Source organism: Liolophura sinensis, chromosome 3, assembly GCF_032854445.1.
Source record: "Liolophura sinensis isolate JHLJ2023 chromosome 3, CUHK_Ljap_v2, whole genome shotgun sequence".
Taxonomy (NCBI): domain Eukaryota; kingdom Metazoa; phylum Mollusca; class Polyplacophora; order Chitonida; family Chitonidae; genus Liolophura; species Liolophura sinensis.
The window spans coordinates 125,063-142,802 of record NC_088297.1 but is presented as its reverse complement, the minus strand read 5'-3'; positions in this window follow the sequence as shown (position 1 = coordinate 142,802).

Here is a 17,740-nt window from a genome sequence, read left to right as displayed (position 1 = left end):
CACTATCCGGATCATTAAATGAGGTGAGAAGTATAACGCGTGTTTCATATGCAGTACATATGAAATCTGGTAAAGGTCATCAGGGTCACCAAGGTCATCATAACATCAGCGTTTCGTTTTAGTGTCGTTTATGGTGTGAAGCGATGGGAAGGTTCATGCTGCTAAATATACTGGTCTTGTTGGAGATCAGACAGTGCACAGGATCACGTGTTTGTCTTTTTACCACTAGGAGAGTCTGGATGCAATTGTAGATTCGCTCTCTCTCCAGGGGGGACGGACAAAATTCCCGGAGGACAAAAGTATTAAAAGCATACCATGAATGGCATACGCTGATAGCTTGTTTGAGTAAAGTTAACACTTTTTTAAAACGTTTCAGATTTAATATAAGTCTGCAATAGAACCCACTCTTACTCTTAATAAGCCTTTTGACGAAATCGTTTTTTTTTTTGGCTCGAAATCGGAAAGAGTTGTTTTCTCTCAAGGGCATAAGAACACAAATCTGATGAAGATGTCAATTGTGTCCATCCCAGAAATATATTTTACATAATACAGACAATGGCTGATTCTAAAAACTTGTAGCAGGGTGTGTTTTAACGTCATAAAACGTGCCTGTCTCGCTCTTTCAGAGTGTATTAGATCAAATACATACATAATTGATGATTTTTCATTTTTTCTTTTTTTTTGTATTCCAAATAATATAATCTTGGAAAGTATGGTAAGATTTGGTTTGTAATTTAAATTAATCTATATTTTCAAATACATCTGTTACAGTAAAAACACAGAGAACTACATGTTACGGTTGACGCAAGGTGATACTGTAAAATTTTACCAGTCTCTCATGCTGAAAAATTTCAACCAGTAAAATTGAGTACAGTGGTAGGCGCTTCGGAGAATAAAGTAATATATGCTTGACAAAAGGCATTCGATAACAGTGTTAGTTTGACATCAAAGAAAGTCAGTTTTATGACAGTGCTTATGAAAGGCTTGGTAACATACATTTTATGAGTGTTCGAGAGGGATAGGTGTTGAATTCGAGCACCTGACACGGACACGTGTTAAACCCGAGTGTCCGACAGCGATACGTGTTGAAATCAAGTATCCGACTGAATGGCTGACTTATTATAAGGGTTAACGTAACATTGCACACAGGACTGAATGGTTGACTTATTATACACCTTAACGTCACATTGGGCACAGGACTGAATGGTTGACTTATTATACGGCTTAACGCCACATTGGACACAGAACTGAATGGTTGACTTATTATAAGGCTTAACGTCACATTGCATACAGGACTGAATGGATGACTTATTATACGCCTTAACGTCACATTGGACACAGGACTGAATGGTTGACTTATTATACGGCTTAACGCCACATTGGACACAGAACTGAATGGTTGACTTATTATACGGCTTAACGCCACATTGGACACAGAACTGAATGGTTGACTTATTATAAGGCTTAACGTCACATTGGACACAGGACTGAATGGATGACTTATTATACGCCTTAACGTCACATTGGACACAGGACTGAAAGTTGACTTATTATAAGGGTTAACTTCACATTGCATACAGGACTGAATGGATGACTTATTATATGGCTTAACGTCACATTGGACACAGGACTAAATGGTTGACTTATTGTACGGCTTAACGCCACATTGGACACAGAACTGAATGGTTGACTTATTATAAGGCTTAACGTCACATTGCATACAGGACTGAATGGATGACTTATTATACGGCTTAACTTCACAATGGACACAGGGCGGAATGGTTGACTTATTATACGGCTTAACGCCACATTGGGCACAGGACTGAATGGTTGACTTATTATATGGCTTAACGTCACATTGGACACATGACTGATTGGTTGACTTATTATAAGGCTTAACGTCACATTGGACACAGGACTGAATGGATGACTTGTTAGAAGGGTTAATGTCACATTGGACACAGAACTGAATGGCTGACTTATTATACGGCTTAACGTCACATTGGACAGAGGACTGAATGGTTGACTTATTATAAGGCTTAACGTCACATTGGACACAGGACTAAATGGTTGACTTATTATACGGCTGAACTTCACATTGGACACAGGACTGAATGGTTGACTTATTATAAGGGTTATCGTCACATTGGACACAGAACTGAATGGTTGACTTATTATACGGCTGAACTTCACATTGGACACAGGACTGAATGGTTGACTTATTATAAGGCTTAACGTCACACTGGACACGGGACTGAATGTTTGACCTAGCGGATTAGCACGCCAGCAGGGCGCAGTGATCCAGGAGCATCCCACCAATACGGGTTACCCCGTTTTTTTCTCACCATAATGCTGGTCGCTATGAAATATTTTTGAGTACGGCGTAAAACGTCAATCAAATAAATAATTAAATATTTAACTTTGGTGGGAGGAAACCGATGAGCTCTGACGAAACAGGTTGCTGACAGACATCCCAGCGTACGGACAGAGAGTGAGGCCACAGAGATAGTGCGGTCGTGCTAACCCCCTCGGCCACGGAGATAGTGCCGTCAGCCACGGAGATAGTGCCGTCAGCCACGGAGATAGTGCCGTCAGCCAAGGAGATAGTGCCGTCTGTCTGTTGTAATGTAAACAAGTAAAATACACAAGTTCAGAATTATAATGATTTTCCGCTTTATCATAACAGTGGCGTGATGGAAAGTCTTAGTCATCCTTGTAAATAGATAGGTCAAAAGTGTTGCGTTTATTCGTTAAAGCTAAAGAAACACAGCCACATTTCACATGCGCCATAGGTGAATTCACATTTTCTACCGACATAGCTGCCGCCGTCAAATAAGAGAAATATTCTTGATTACGGCGTAAAACACCCTCAAGCAAATACAGTATGGACATAGCTGGAATCATGTTAGGCTCGTGGAGAACAGGTGATTTTTGTCGGCTTTGTGAGTCATAGTCACCAGTTTCACTGTGTCATAAACAGGAAAATTACCATTGTCATACAAACTCGCACCTGCCGGTTGTAAATGTATGCTTCTGCTTTATAGCCGTAAAATTGACGATTAAGTGGTATGTTTTAAGCAACAGAAAGCATCGTAATAAAAACACTGGCAGTTTTAGCTGAGGTACATTTTGCTGTAGAGAACATATATCATCTGACTGTAGATTTACAACTTATTGTGTTTTTCCATAAACTAGGTGCTGTGAAAAGGGGCTTTATTGTTCCATGTTGCATCACAGCCAAAGTGCTTCAAAAATCGTGAATAAAACGCGAAAAAGTATTGCATCTCAAAATCACAGAAAAGTTCAGTGTAAAAACACACCCTTATTGTTACAGTGTTGACTGGAGACTTGTTAGAAACTTATGAAAATGTTCTGTGAGATCCAAATGAAATTCTTGTCCTGGCATTCTCTATTACTCTCCAGAGGTGCTGTCAGCGGCTTTTTTCAGAGCTCTCTTACAAAATGTACGATTGGGTGACATGATGTAAAAACTTAACATCAGTGGAATGACTAGTGAGTGAACCTATTCAATGGCTTCAAACACATTGATTTCAAGTAACTACGTCTTTTGGACCTGTGAACCTTTATGTTTCGCTAAAGGCTTTGACATTCCGTTAATTTCAGGCATGTCTGAAGAGTGGGTTTTCTTCGGGAAAAAGTATGGAGCCAATTATCACACTGTCATTAACAACCTTGAACTCTTTTTACTGGTAACAAAGTGGAACAGGGTGATGTACTAGTATTTGAGTTGAACTGCGCATTATTTTCATGCAGGCATTCCGAGCTCCTGGAGAAATTCATGTAGAATAAAAAAACCGGTGAATGACTCGGGTTTCAAGTTAACTTGCAAAGGTTTGTGAAGTGAATCCGAAAGTTATCAAACTAAATACAGCGCTATTAGTGTCTTACATTTCTTGTATTAATTTATATACCTACATGCCATTTGCAGCTTACTTTTGGTCTGAAACAAACCGTAAAATTTCTAGATAGTCTGGAATTTGCTCAAAACGCCTATGTTTATTCTCCTTGAATAGCGGAACGACCTAAGGTCAAGGCTATTTATTCATCTGACCATCAACAAAGTTACAGAAACTGTTACAATGTTGTGAACATTATTTGTACATTGAAATTTGTACATTTGTACGTAACTAGACAACTTTTCCACACATCGTGCGCAGATCTTTACCCGTGGAACGAGCTCTTGCGTATTGGCATCTTTAAATATCCATTCTAAAGGCAAAGATTTAGCACCTCGTGTGTTCGACAATGGTCGGGATTGCCCAAAACTTTCCATCCTCATAAGTCATTTCCTGACTGTTGATTTTCAGATCTTGTGAGCTATACGTGCGCTTAACGTGCACAACGATACAAAAAATGGCTGATGTACAGAAGAGTGAGTGAGTGAGTGCTTGGGGTTTAACGTCGTACTCAACAATTTTTCAGTCATATGACGACGAAGGAATCCTTAGGGTGTATATACGTGTAATGTGCCTCCTTGTTGCAGGACGGACTTCCACCGCTCTTTTATTTAGTGCTGCTTCACTGAGGCGACTTACCGAAGGCAAGTAAGCGGCCCCGCCCGAACCATTATACTGATACGGGCAACCAGTCATTGCACTATCCCCTCCATGCTGAACGCCAAACGAGAAAGTTACAACTTCCTCTTTTAAAGTCTTGGGAATGACTCGATCAAAGATTGATCCTGGATCGACCGGTCCCGAAACGGACTGTACAGAAGAGAACCAGATAAACTATACCGCTTTAACATAGCAGAACATGTGTCTTTCTAGTCGTTTTAAACTCGCCCCTTAGGCTTGTTAACTTACATGTAGATACCAGACCATGTCCCTGGATCATAATCAGGTGGCTGACCTTCCTGTGGCTGACCTTCCTGTGGCTGACCTTCCCTACAAGTTAATCCATTCTTAGGTTAAATCTTATTTCGAACAGAGCGTTGCGGGAAGCTCACGTCCAGCTCATGCTGGCTTCATCTCCGGTCGTACGTGGAAAAGTCCACCAGCAACCTGCGGATGGTCGCGGATTTCCCTCTGGCACTGACCCGTTTCCTTCAATGCTACCACCATAATGTAGTGACATAAAAGTGACATATCTTTCAGTACGGCGTGAAACACCATTCAAATATATATATATTTAATTTAAACACCAAAAACTATTCAAACAAAACGCATGTGTTTTATCTCAATACCCTTAATGAAAAACATTAACAAACCAACATGAGTAATTGCCGCGGTGTAGAAAAGACAACAATGTGTCAGAGAAAGTCAAAATGATCATAGAGCTTCACAGAATACATTATATCCCTAAAGCCCAGCTGGCAGCAATAAGATTAGCCACATTTCGTGTGACGTCCACTACTATTTGACGATTTCTTCAGACTGTATCTTTTTCTTGCCTTCAAACCTTGCCTTTTGTAACTCAGAAATTTAAACTTCAGTTTAAGAAGACGAGCTCCAAGGAGAAATATCCATTTTAGCGTAAAGCCTGTTTTTCACATCTCTCAGAAATCTTTATAGATTTCAACCTTGTCTCAAGAGATTTTAGCAAAGCTGAGTACGCTGGCAAACTGAATTTTTTCACATGTAATAATGATGAGACTGAGTTTAATCCGAGTCGACGTCCTCGTGATGTTGGTTTGTATATATAGCAAAAAAAAGATCAGATTAAAACAAACACCAATGGCCATGGAGTTCTCAGAAAGCGTTTGCCCAATAGAGACAAAAAGTCTATTTAATAAGGCAAAAATCGCTTGGTGAGACAGAGAAAGCTCTATACGCCGTTTTAGAAATGCAAAAACAACAATTCTGAATCGATTTTGAGCCGAACGGCTAACTATCAGCTAACTCCAAAGAAAGTCTGATCACATGATACCCTTATGCCAGACAAGAACAAATTTTTATTCCGAATTGCATTATGGGTAGATCTGACGGAAACGTGTAAAAGGCAACATTGAATACACATTTAGCTCTGAGGTTGGTCGGTTGTTGATTTTTTTATAATACATTGCATTAATTATTACAATAATTTGAAGAAGCATTAGCATGATTTGCAAGACTATTGTAACCGATATTTCTTGGAGTATTAAAGATCATGGATAGTACAACATATTCCAATAATACATTGTACATGCTATCTAGAGCTGCTGTCAGTCATATCGCCATGATTAATAAGATAACAACAACAACACAGTAAATTTGAGAAGATGTCCTTTACCGAATTGGCGAGAATGTTGCATTAAAAACTAGACGACACTCCAAGAGCACAAACCTCGGCGAGGGAATGAAATAATTGTACAAATCCCCCTAGTACAACGCGGCTGCCATAGACCGCATGATGAGTTCTGTGACAGTGACAATCCTCATATATGTATTATTATTTTTATTATTATTATTATTATTATTACAAAGTTAGAGGAAAATATGAACAATTTTTTAAAATCAGGATCATCAGCAAAATGATTCTTGAAACAAGGTCAAACTACATGCGCTCAAAATTTCAGCCTAATGCGTGCATACATTTATCAGTAAAAAGGTTGATGCATACGTACAGACAGACAGACGGACGGAGGGACGGACGGACGCACCGACAGAAGGATGGGCGGACAGATGGACTGGAGGGCAGACGGGCAGACCGACGTCAGCCCAAAACATCACTTTCTTGGATCAGGAAATTACATACCTTTGCTGAGAATAATTTCACTTATTTTAAACTTTGAAACCAAAGTGGTCTGGCAACATGTATACACGAGCATATACAAGCGATGAGTTATAATGGTGTTGTGGTTACACTAGTAAATCGTCAGGTTTTGGGGATTAGATTCGGATCTGCACTGGTGTTTAATGTGCTTGTAGAAAAATGGACATTTAAACACGTCCAGATCTTTTTCTGTCCATAATCAAACAGCTTGGTTTATCCCGTATTCTTGTCAGTCAAAAAAAAGATATCAATTGTCATGTCAGATTCTCTCAAAAAATAATCTGTTAACAAAAAGTTTGTTATCAGAGTGAGTCTAGAATGCGTTCTGTTGGGGCAGCAGATTATTCTGTTAAATGTAACGCACGTATTCTACACGTATATACAACAAAGAGATCCCAATATATTAGCATGACATTGTGTTGAATATGACAGAATATTGTTATAAAACAACAACGCGTTCAGATGGCTATTAATTCTTGAACACAGCTGTAGTGCTAGTGGCGAGTTTGTCATACATGATGTACGTTCCTTTGGAGAGGGGATAAGAGGCACTGTATACTCTCTTATGCAAAGCCTAAACAGTAGTTGTAACAGTGTTCTGCAAGTGTTGCGTTTCTGTGACGCTGCGATTACCTCTGGACTTAATTAACACTGGCAAACCATTTTGAACGTAATGTAATGAAAACTAGCAGTCACTGATGTTGTCACTGCTCTCATTGTTTTGTTCTGCAATAAATATATTATTATTATTATTTTTATTATTATTGTTGTTGTTGTTGCTGTTGTTGTTGCTGTTGTTGTTGCTGTTATTATCATTATCATTATTATAACACAACATTATTATTGTTATTATTATTATTATTATTATTATTATTATTACATTTTAGCATGACTCAGACAACAGGCTTTCCGTTAAACTAACAGGCCATTTTCTTGAGTGGTTGTTACGTTGGCGTGTGATACATTATGAGACATGTCATCTTTGGTGCAGGCACAAATATTCAGAAAAGATATTTCAGAAAAGGAATGATTTTACGCTGCGGCTCTTTTTGATCATATTCTTACATTTGCGCTAACCCGAAAAGCCAGCCAATAACAGATGTGGGCTAGAAGAAAATCAAAGCTTGCACCAACCCATGTCAATACAACTTGTAAATAATTGATGTGGTACATGTAAAAAGATTTTGACTACAGAACAAAAAGACGTTTGCTTTCTTAATTAAAGCATCACAGGATTGTGTAAAGATAGATGAAGAGCACGAGAGAAGATTTAGTCGACGGAACACGGAAGCCAAGTGACAGGTTTAGTCAGCCCACAAATTGCCAAAGACAAACGATCTCACTGTTTGTAAATCCACCAGACAAAACCACCCAGTTTGCCCCTCTTTCAATGACAACAAAAAAAGGATGAGATGTCTTGCTTACATAATTAAAATAAATAAAAGTTTCAGTACGAGTAAACAGTTAACACCAGCCAAAATGTCTTTGCTGATTTCTAGTGTTTTCAGTCAATTTCATGAAGACGACATAGCCTAGATTGGCCGCGCAACGACTGTCAAGCTCAGTGTTAGCCTATTCCACAAAGGCAATGTGTTTTTCTACCACAAAATTAAAACTACGGTGCATGTGTGGGAGTCGGATATGGCCATATTTCAGCCTGCTACGACCGCGTCGATGACTTGTCTGACGACGTATTGTGGTGCCTGTACAAAGGGACGGTGCCTTGGCAGAACAATATCCAGTCAGCCATACTGGAGTCCTGTTAACATGGACCGGTGTAGACGCGGTGCACTAGTATGGCTGCCAAAACCCAGTCAGGCAAATCCTCTAATGTATGATAATAGTCCTGGTTGCAGATTCCACATTTCTGACTTAGGTCAAAATTTAAAACCTTACCACAATGTTTAGTATTCGTCAATGAAAGTTGAAATTTTGACACATTTATCTACAAATAACAATGATGAGGTGGTCAAAATTTTAATTTACATGGGCTAACCAGCTCATGCTGGCTTCCTCCCCGTACGTGGGAGGGTTTGCCAGCAACCAGTGGATGGTCGTGGGTTTCCGCCGGGCTCTGCCCGGTTACCTCCCACCATAATGCTGGCCGCCGTCGAATAAGTGAAATATTCTTGAGTACGGCGTAAAACACCAATCAAATAAATAAATAAATACATGGGTTAAAAAAATAAGTTCTAAAATCATATCTCACATTTGTGACTAATATCGAAACTGGCTTTATAGGATCAGCCCTTGATACAGCGTTCAAAGACACATACAGGCTTTATTTCATACAGACGGGAATATACAGCCTCTTATAGCTTTATCCCTCACATAATCTAAGTGAAAGGATAAGAACACATTTCTATTTCAGGAGAAACAGTGAAGTGATTGCTATTCTTTTGCATTTTTGCATATTAACTCCACAAGGTGTTCAAAACTTCACACCTGTGTTACACTAAAAAAATTATCGTTTATTTTTAATAGAAAGCAAAGATGTGTTCCGTCATTGTAACATAACACTACGTCATATTCAACATAATGTCGTCTTATACACTTATATTTAAATTAAAGGAATATGTGCGCTATATTTAGCAGAATATTCTGTGGCAGAAACAATACATTTTAGCATCACTCATACAACGAAATTTCTGTTAAACTTAACAGATTACTTCTTCAGAGTATCAAAATTGTAACAGAGTACTTCTTCTTTACTTGTAAAAGAAGGTAAAAATCTGGCAGACTTGTCCTTCCATAGATCTCCACGTGCAGGACCGGCTTTCCAACCATACAATCACCATACAATCTTTTACCACAGTCAGAACTGGTTGCACAGAACATGAACTAGCCAAATGTGGAAAGCTAATAAAATTCGCGAGCTCATAGCAAACTTTCTTTAAATCCTATGCAGAAGGACTGAAGCTCGTATAATCCCCTGTAAAGGATTACAGGGTTTTTTGTTTGTTTTGTTTGTGTTTTTTGTTTTGAGAATAGCTCTTTGCACGTGGTAAAATTATCTAATATTGTTGTGATCCAGTCAGGCTGATGCTAGGAGTGCAGTAATGCAGTAATGCAATCTTCGTCTAAACTTGTGGAGCCTCCAAATTATTATTAACTTAGGTAAAATGGAAATCCTGTGCTACACCCCTATAATGCACCTTTATACACAAATACGTAATGGCCTGAGTCCGTCACCATGGAAACTCATTTTTTTTATTTTAAGGTCTATTCCGTCAAGATCCGATTTGTTTAAACGTAGAGCGTAATACATCTCAGCATCATCATCACTGAACGTGGGTTTATTGTCGTGAAGTTTGAACAGATCTGCGCCTGTTTTGAAGTGGAGATAGAAAGGCGTGAGTAGGCCAATTATTTTGAATCAATGAAACGTGTTAGAATGTGAATGACAAAGATTGTGTTGATATTTTGTTGTTGTGATGCTTTTGTTGTTGTTGTTGACCATGGTTGTCCCGGCCATGGACACGGAATTTCCCGCTCTCAATGTTTGTTGGAAGGTGACTATAAACGGTCAACGACGTTTGTGTGGCCCCCTTTGCCCAGTCCGGCAGACCTTGAAGACCACTTGTCCTCCATCAATACAGTGTGCATATCTGTAGGTCAAATGTGGGAAAGTTTGTCTGTAACTTGTCAAACGACAGTGGTTTATGCCGGGCACACCAGTTTCCTCCCCTCATAAGCATGGCGGCTATTGTTTCAGTGAAAAGTCCTTCAGCTGAACTTCGAACCATAATTACTTTTATTTATTTATTTATTTATTTATTTATTTATTTATTTATTTATTATTTATTGTTATGTGAACAATTACCGTCAGCTTGCCTCTGTTTACATATGCTGAGTTCAGGGCCTGCTGTCTACCTCTGCCTTAGAATGTTCCCAGAATACGCTCCGTTCGGGGCCTATTTGTTTACAACAAGTGTTCAAGAATTTTCTTATTCTAGAAAATTCCACAGTCTATAAAAGACCTATGAAAGCAGGTCAAAGGAGGAGAAAAGAGAATTATTGAGAGTTTTGGGATGCTTTCGTTGTGTGTTACCTTAGTAGGCCTTTTGTGCTGAATTTTGGTGTATTTATAGCCTCTGGATTTGTTATATCCTATCTCCACCGAGCACTTGTTCAGTCTGAACTTGTTATTTAATTTGTACTCTTGTGTACACAGTGCTTATTAGTACACGGACCCTGTCTGTGGAATTTTGTGTATATGTCGTCATACACTCAGTTATACTGTGGACTTTCCCTCTTGTAAATATTGCCTCTGTGCATTTTTCAGCATTGTGTAAGTACTTTAGTATTTGTATAGAATATTGCTATCATTTCTTGTTAAACTTAAGTATTTAGCACTTGTAAAAGTCTTGTTATCTGTTCCTGTTAAATGTAATAAATTGTTGAAAAATAAAATCTGCTGGTTTTGGTTACTTTTTTGTGCGGTTAAACTGTCGTGTATTCGAACAAGCCATCTCTTTATAATACAGACAGTTTGGGTCGTAACATTATTTATTTATTTATTTGGTGTACTGGGGGAAACACACGACTACCCGCAGGTTTGCCAGAAGACCTCCTCAATGGAGGGCAAAAAGAGGGAAGCCAGCCTGAGCTGGACTTGAACTCACAGCGACCGCATCGGTTGGAAGCCCATTGCAGGGCGATGGCGTGCTGACCCCCTCGGTAACTGAGGCCCTCCTCAAACAAAAATTAAATAAGTAAGTAAAATGTAAAACGTTGTGAGGCCGATAGAAATCATGTGTTTCTCTAACTGATTTCACTCCAATTTATTCTTTCATCCAGCGTGTTGACAGAGTCAGTGGAATTCGGATGTTTAAATGGTTTCAAGCAACGAAGTATCATTACTTCAAGATATTAATATAACCTGAAGTCAGGCAGCTTCTAAACCTGGATCACTGTGTTTTCCTGAATCGTTGATTAAATCAATTTACACCATACTGAATCTCTGTTGCACCGTAAACACCATCCTGAATCTCTTGCTGCACAGTAAATACCATCCTGAAACTCTGCTACACAGTAAGCACCATCCTGAATCTCTGCTGCACAGTAAACACCGTCAGGAATTTTACACTGACTGCGATCAGATAGCATTTTTCTGTATAGACATGTATGTCGCTGTGCAACTGACGATCAGATAACATTTATCTGTAAAGACATGTATGTCTCGCCATTTACTGTACCTATGTCTTTCACTTCAGGCAAACCTTAGTCCTCCCATACATAACCCCACCTGACAAGGCTCCTACTCAGGCTATTTTATTTCCTAGTGAAAGGAAGGCTTTAGCATACATGTTTTGTACATATAATATTAGTGGTGCGAGTTTTCAGTAATCCACAATTAACATATAACAGACCTATCAAAACCCTCACAGAATCCAAACGAAGTCCACCGTAAGCACTCTGGAAAAAACATATTAGGGAGCTCAAGTACGTCTATATCGCATTTTTTATTTCATTTCTAACATGATGAGATCACAGAGCTGTTACATTTATCTATCAAACCGTTAGTTCAATAAGGTACATATTTGTCCTGAAAAAAAGAGGACAAAGTTATTGATCTCATTAACGTACGTGTACCTGCCGACGAGCATCAGTTACCATTGTCAGCAAGACTAGTCCCGATATAGAAGAACCGTAGAGAAAACCATCAAAGAATTGGGGTCGAATTTTCTGATCTTATTGCAGTCAGATTAATTTCACAGATATCGTATTCTACACATTTGGCCCATTGCCAGTACGCTGGCAAATAGGGGTGCGAAACAATGCATGTATTTTTCATTGAGGAATGAAGAAAATGGTTTTAAAAAAGGACAAACTTAAGTTCTCTTAATATGCATACCTGTAGTTTCCGTTTTGAAAGGCTAAACAGTCTAACAAAGGGCCACTTGACTTTAAGAACATGCCTATTACAATATTACATGTAATTAACATAAATACGATATGATGGCGTTTAGTTAAACTAAGGTAATTATACCAGAGTTTGGAAGCGATTTATTCAAAAAATAATTCTTACAATGTTCATCTTGTAACTGAACATGCTATTATAATGATTACAATGTTCATCTTGTAACTGAGCACGCTATTATACTGATTACAATGTTCATCTTGTAACTGGGCATACTAGTATAATGATTACAATATTAATTTTGTAACTGAGCATGCTATTATACTGATTACAATGTTCATGTTGTAACTGAGCATGCTATTATACTGATTACAATGTTCATCTTGTAACAGAGCATGCTATTATAATGATTACAATGTTCATCTTGTAACTGAACATGCAATTAAAATGATTACAATGTTCACTTTGTAACTGAACATGCTATTATACGGATTACAATTTTCATCTTGTAATTGAGCATGCTATTTTAATGATTACAATGTTCATGTTATAACTGAACATTCCATTATACTGATAACAATGTTCATCTTGTAACTGAGCATGCTATTATAATGATTACATTGCTCATCTTGTATTTGAGCATGCTATTATAATGATTACAATGTTCATCTTGTAACTGAGCACACTAGTATAATAATTACAATGTTAATTTTGTAACTGAGCATGCTATTTTACTGATTACAATGTTAAGTTTGTAACTGAGCATGCTATTATAATGATTACAATGTTCATCTTGTAAATAAGCATGCTATTATAATGATTACAATGTTCATTTTGTAACTGAATATGCTATTATATTGATTACAATGTTCATCTTGTAACTGAACGTCCTAATATAATGATTACAATGTTCATCTGGTAACTGAGTGAGTGCTTGGGGTTTAACGTCGTTCTCTCTGGTAACTGAACATGTTATTATAATAATTACAATGTTCACCTCGTAAATAAATATGCTATTACAAAAATTACAATATTCATCTTGTAACTGAACATGCTATTATATCGTTTACAATCTTCATGTTGTAACTGAACGTGCTAATATAATGATTACAATGTTCATCTTGTAACTGAAGATGCTATTATAATAATTCCAATGGTCGTCTTGTAATTGAGCCTGCTAATATAATGATTACAATGTTCGTCTAGTAACTGAGCAAGCTATTATAATGATTACAATGTTCACCTTGTCACTAAACGTGCTATTATAATAATTTTAATGTTCATTTTGTAACTGAACACGGTATTAGGTAATTACAATGTCATCTTGTAACTGAATATGATATTATAATGATTACAATGTTCATCTTGTAGTGAAATATGCTAATATAATGATTGCAATATTCATTTTGTAACTGAGCATGCTATTATAATGATTACAATGTTCATCTTGTAACTGATGATGCAATTATAATGATTGCAATGTTCACCTTGTAACTGAGCATGCTATTATACTGATTACAATGTTCATCTTGTAACAGAGCATACTAGCATAATGATTACAATGTTAATTTTGTAACTGAGCATGCTATTATACTGATTACAATGTTCATCTTGTAACAGAGCATACTAGCATAATGATTACAATGTTAATTTTGTACCTGAGCATGCTATTATACTGATTACAATATTCATCTTGTAACAGAGCATACTAGTATAATGATTACAATATTAATTTTGTAACTGAGCATGCTATTATACTGATTAAAATTTTCATCTTGTAATTGAGCATGCTATTATAATGATTACAATGTTCATCTTGTAACTGAGCATACTAGTATAATGATTACATTGTTAATTTTGTAACTGAGCATGCTATTATACTGATTACAATGTTCATCTTGTAATTGAGCATGCTATTATAATGATTACAATGTTTATGTTGTAACTGAACATGCTATTGTACTGATAACAATGTTCATCTTGTAACTAAGCATGATATTATATTAATTACAATGTTCATTTTGTAACTGAACAAGCTATTATAATGATTACAATGTTCATCTTGTAACTGAACGTCCTAATATAATGATTACAATGTTCATCTTGTAAGTGAACATGTTATTATAATGATTACAATGTTCACCTTGTAAGTGAACATGCTATTACAATAATTACAATATTTATCTTGTAACTGAACATGCTATTATATCGATTACAATCCTCACGTTGTAACTAAACGTGCTAATATAATGATTACAATGTTTATCTTGTAACTAAAGATGCTATTATAATAATTACAAAGGTTGTCTTGTAACTGAACATGCTATTATAGTAATTACAATAATCACCTTGTAACTGAACATGCTATTATAATGATTACAATGTTCACCTTGTCACTGAACGTGATATTATAATAATTTTAATGTTCATTTTGTAACTGAACACGTTATTAGGTGATTGCAATGTTCATCCTGTAACCGAACATGCTATTATAATGATTCCAATGTTCATCTTGTAACTGAGCATGCTATTACAATGATTACAATGTTCATCTTGTAACTGACCATGCTGTTATAATGATTACAATGTTCATCTTGTAACTGAACATGCTAATATAATGATTAAAATGTTCATTTTGCAAATGAACATGCTTTTATACTGATTTTAGTGTTCATCTTGTAATTACATATGCTATAATAATGATTACAATGTTCATCTTGTAATGAAATATGCTAATATAATGATTGCAATATTGATTTTGTAACTGAGCATGCTATTATATTGATTACAATGATGATTTTGTAACAGTTGACGCTATCATAATGATTTTAATGTTCACCTTGTCACTGAACGTGCTATTATAATAATTTTTGTGATCATTTTGTAACTGAACACGGTATTAGGTTATTATAATGTTCATCTTGTAACTGAATATGATATTATAATGATTACAATGTTCATCTTGCCACTGAACATTCTATTATAATGATTTCAATGTTCAATTTGTAACTGAACACGCTATTAAATTATTACAATGTTTATCTTGTAACTGAACATGCTATTATATGATTACAATGTTCATCTTGTAACTGAGCACGCTATTGTAATGATTACAGTGTTCACCTTGTAACTGAGCACATTATTATAATGATTACAATGTTCATCTTGTGACTGAATATGCTATTGTAATGATTACAATGTCCATTTTGCAACTAAGGATGCTTGTATACTGATTACAATGATCACCTTGCAACTGATGATGTTTTTAAAATGATTACAATGTTCATCTTGTAACTGAACATGCAATTAGAAGGATTACAATGTTCACTTTGTAACTGAACATACTATTACAATGATTACAATGTTCATCTTGTAACTGAACATGCTATTTTGTCGATTACAATCTTCATCTTGCAACTCAGCATGATATTATAATGATTACAAGGTTCATCTTGTAATTGAACGTGCTAATATAATGAATACAATGTTCATTTTGTAAATGATGATGTTATTATAATGATTACAATATTCATCTTGTAACTGAATATGCTAATGTAATGATTACAATGTCCATTTTGCAACTGAGCATGCTTTTATACTGATTACAATGTCCACCTTGTAACTGAACATGCTATTATAATGATTACAATGTTCATCTTGTAACTGAGCATGATTTTATAATGATTACAATGTTCACCTTGTAACTGAACATGCTTTTATAATGATTACAATGTTCATCTTGTAATTGAACGTGCTAATATAATAAATACAATGTTTATTTTGTAACTGATGATGTTATTATAATGATTACAATATTCATCTTGTAAGTGAATATGCTAATGTAATGATTACAATGTCCATTTTGCAACTGAGCATGCTTTTATACTAATTACAATGTTCACCTTGAAACTGATGATGTTTTTATAATGATTACAATGTTCATCTTGTAACTTAGCATGCTATTATAATGATGACAATGTTCATTTTGTAAATGAGCACGCTATTATACTGTTTACAATGTTCATCTTGTAACTGAGCATGCTATTATAATGATTACAATGTTCATCTTGTAGCTGAACATGCAATTATAATGATTACAATGTTCACATTGTAACTGAACATGCTATAACAATGATTACAATGTTCATCTAGTAACTGAACATGCTATTATGTCGATTTCTATCTTTATCTTGTAACTGAAAATGATATTATAATGATTACAATGTTTATCTTGCAACTGAGCACGCCATTATAATGATTACAATGTTCACTTCGTAACTGAACATGCTATTATAACTATTACAATGTTCATCTTGTAACTGGGCATGTTTTTATAATGATTACAATGTTCACCTTGTAACTGAACATGCTATTATAATGATCACAATGTTCATCTTGTAATTGAACGTGCTGATATAATGATTACAATGTTCATTTTGTAACTGATTATGTTATTATAATGATTACAATATTCATCTTGTAACTGAACATGCTATTATGATTACAATTTTCATCTTGTAACTGAGCTTTCTATTATAATGATTGCAATGTTTACCTTGTAACTGAGCGTGCTAATATAATGATTACAATGTTCACCTTGTAACTGAGCATGCTAATATAATGATTACAATGTTTATCTTGTAACTGAGCATGCTATTATAAAACACGAGTCTCTTTAACTGGATTTAGTCTTTTTCAGCTAAGGGGAAAAATGAAAGATTTAGTCTGGATAATGTGTGGGGATAAGATGAGCTTTTTAGCGTGTATTTGGTCCAAACTGCATCTTTGTACCGTTGATCGTTGAGAAGAAATAGAAGGCATTTCTCAATATTGGCACTTAAAAGATCGTGCCAGCTAGGAAATCAGCTCTAACCCCAGTGTTCCATGTGGGATTACAGAGAACAATTGGTTCCGCAGCTTTTATGATCGTTTCTCTTTTCAGTCATTATAGCAAGGTTTCTCAACAATCGACAAAAAAAAATGAAAATAAATCAGCAGAGAACTATCTGCAATTCGTGGTATCCCGTGCCTTGACAGGTGTAAGGCAACCTGATTTTTAAGTAACACCGCGCAGTGATTGCTTTCAAGCTTTTAATCTTTCTTTCATACTTGCATTACAATGTGACGTCAAACCCAATCATCCAGTCATTCGGTGATTACTGT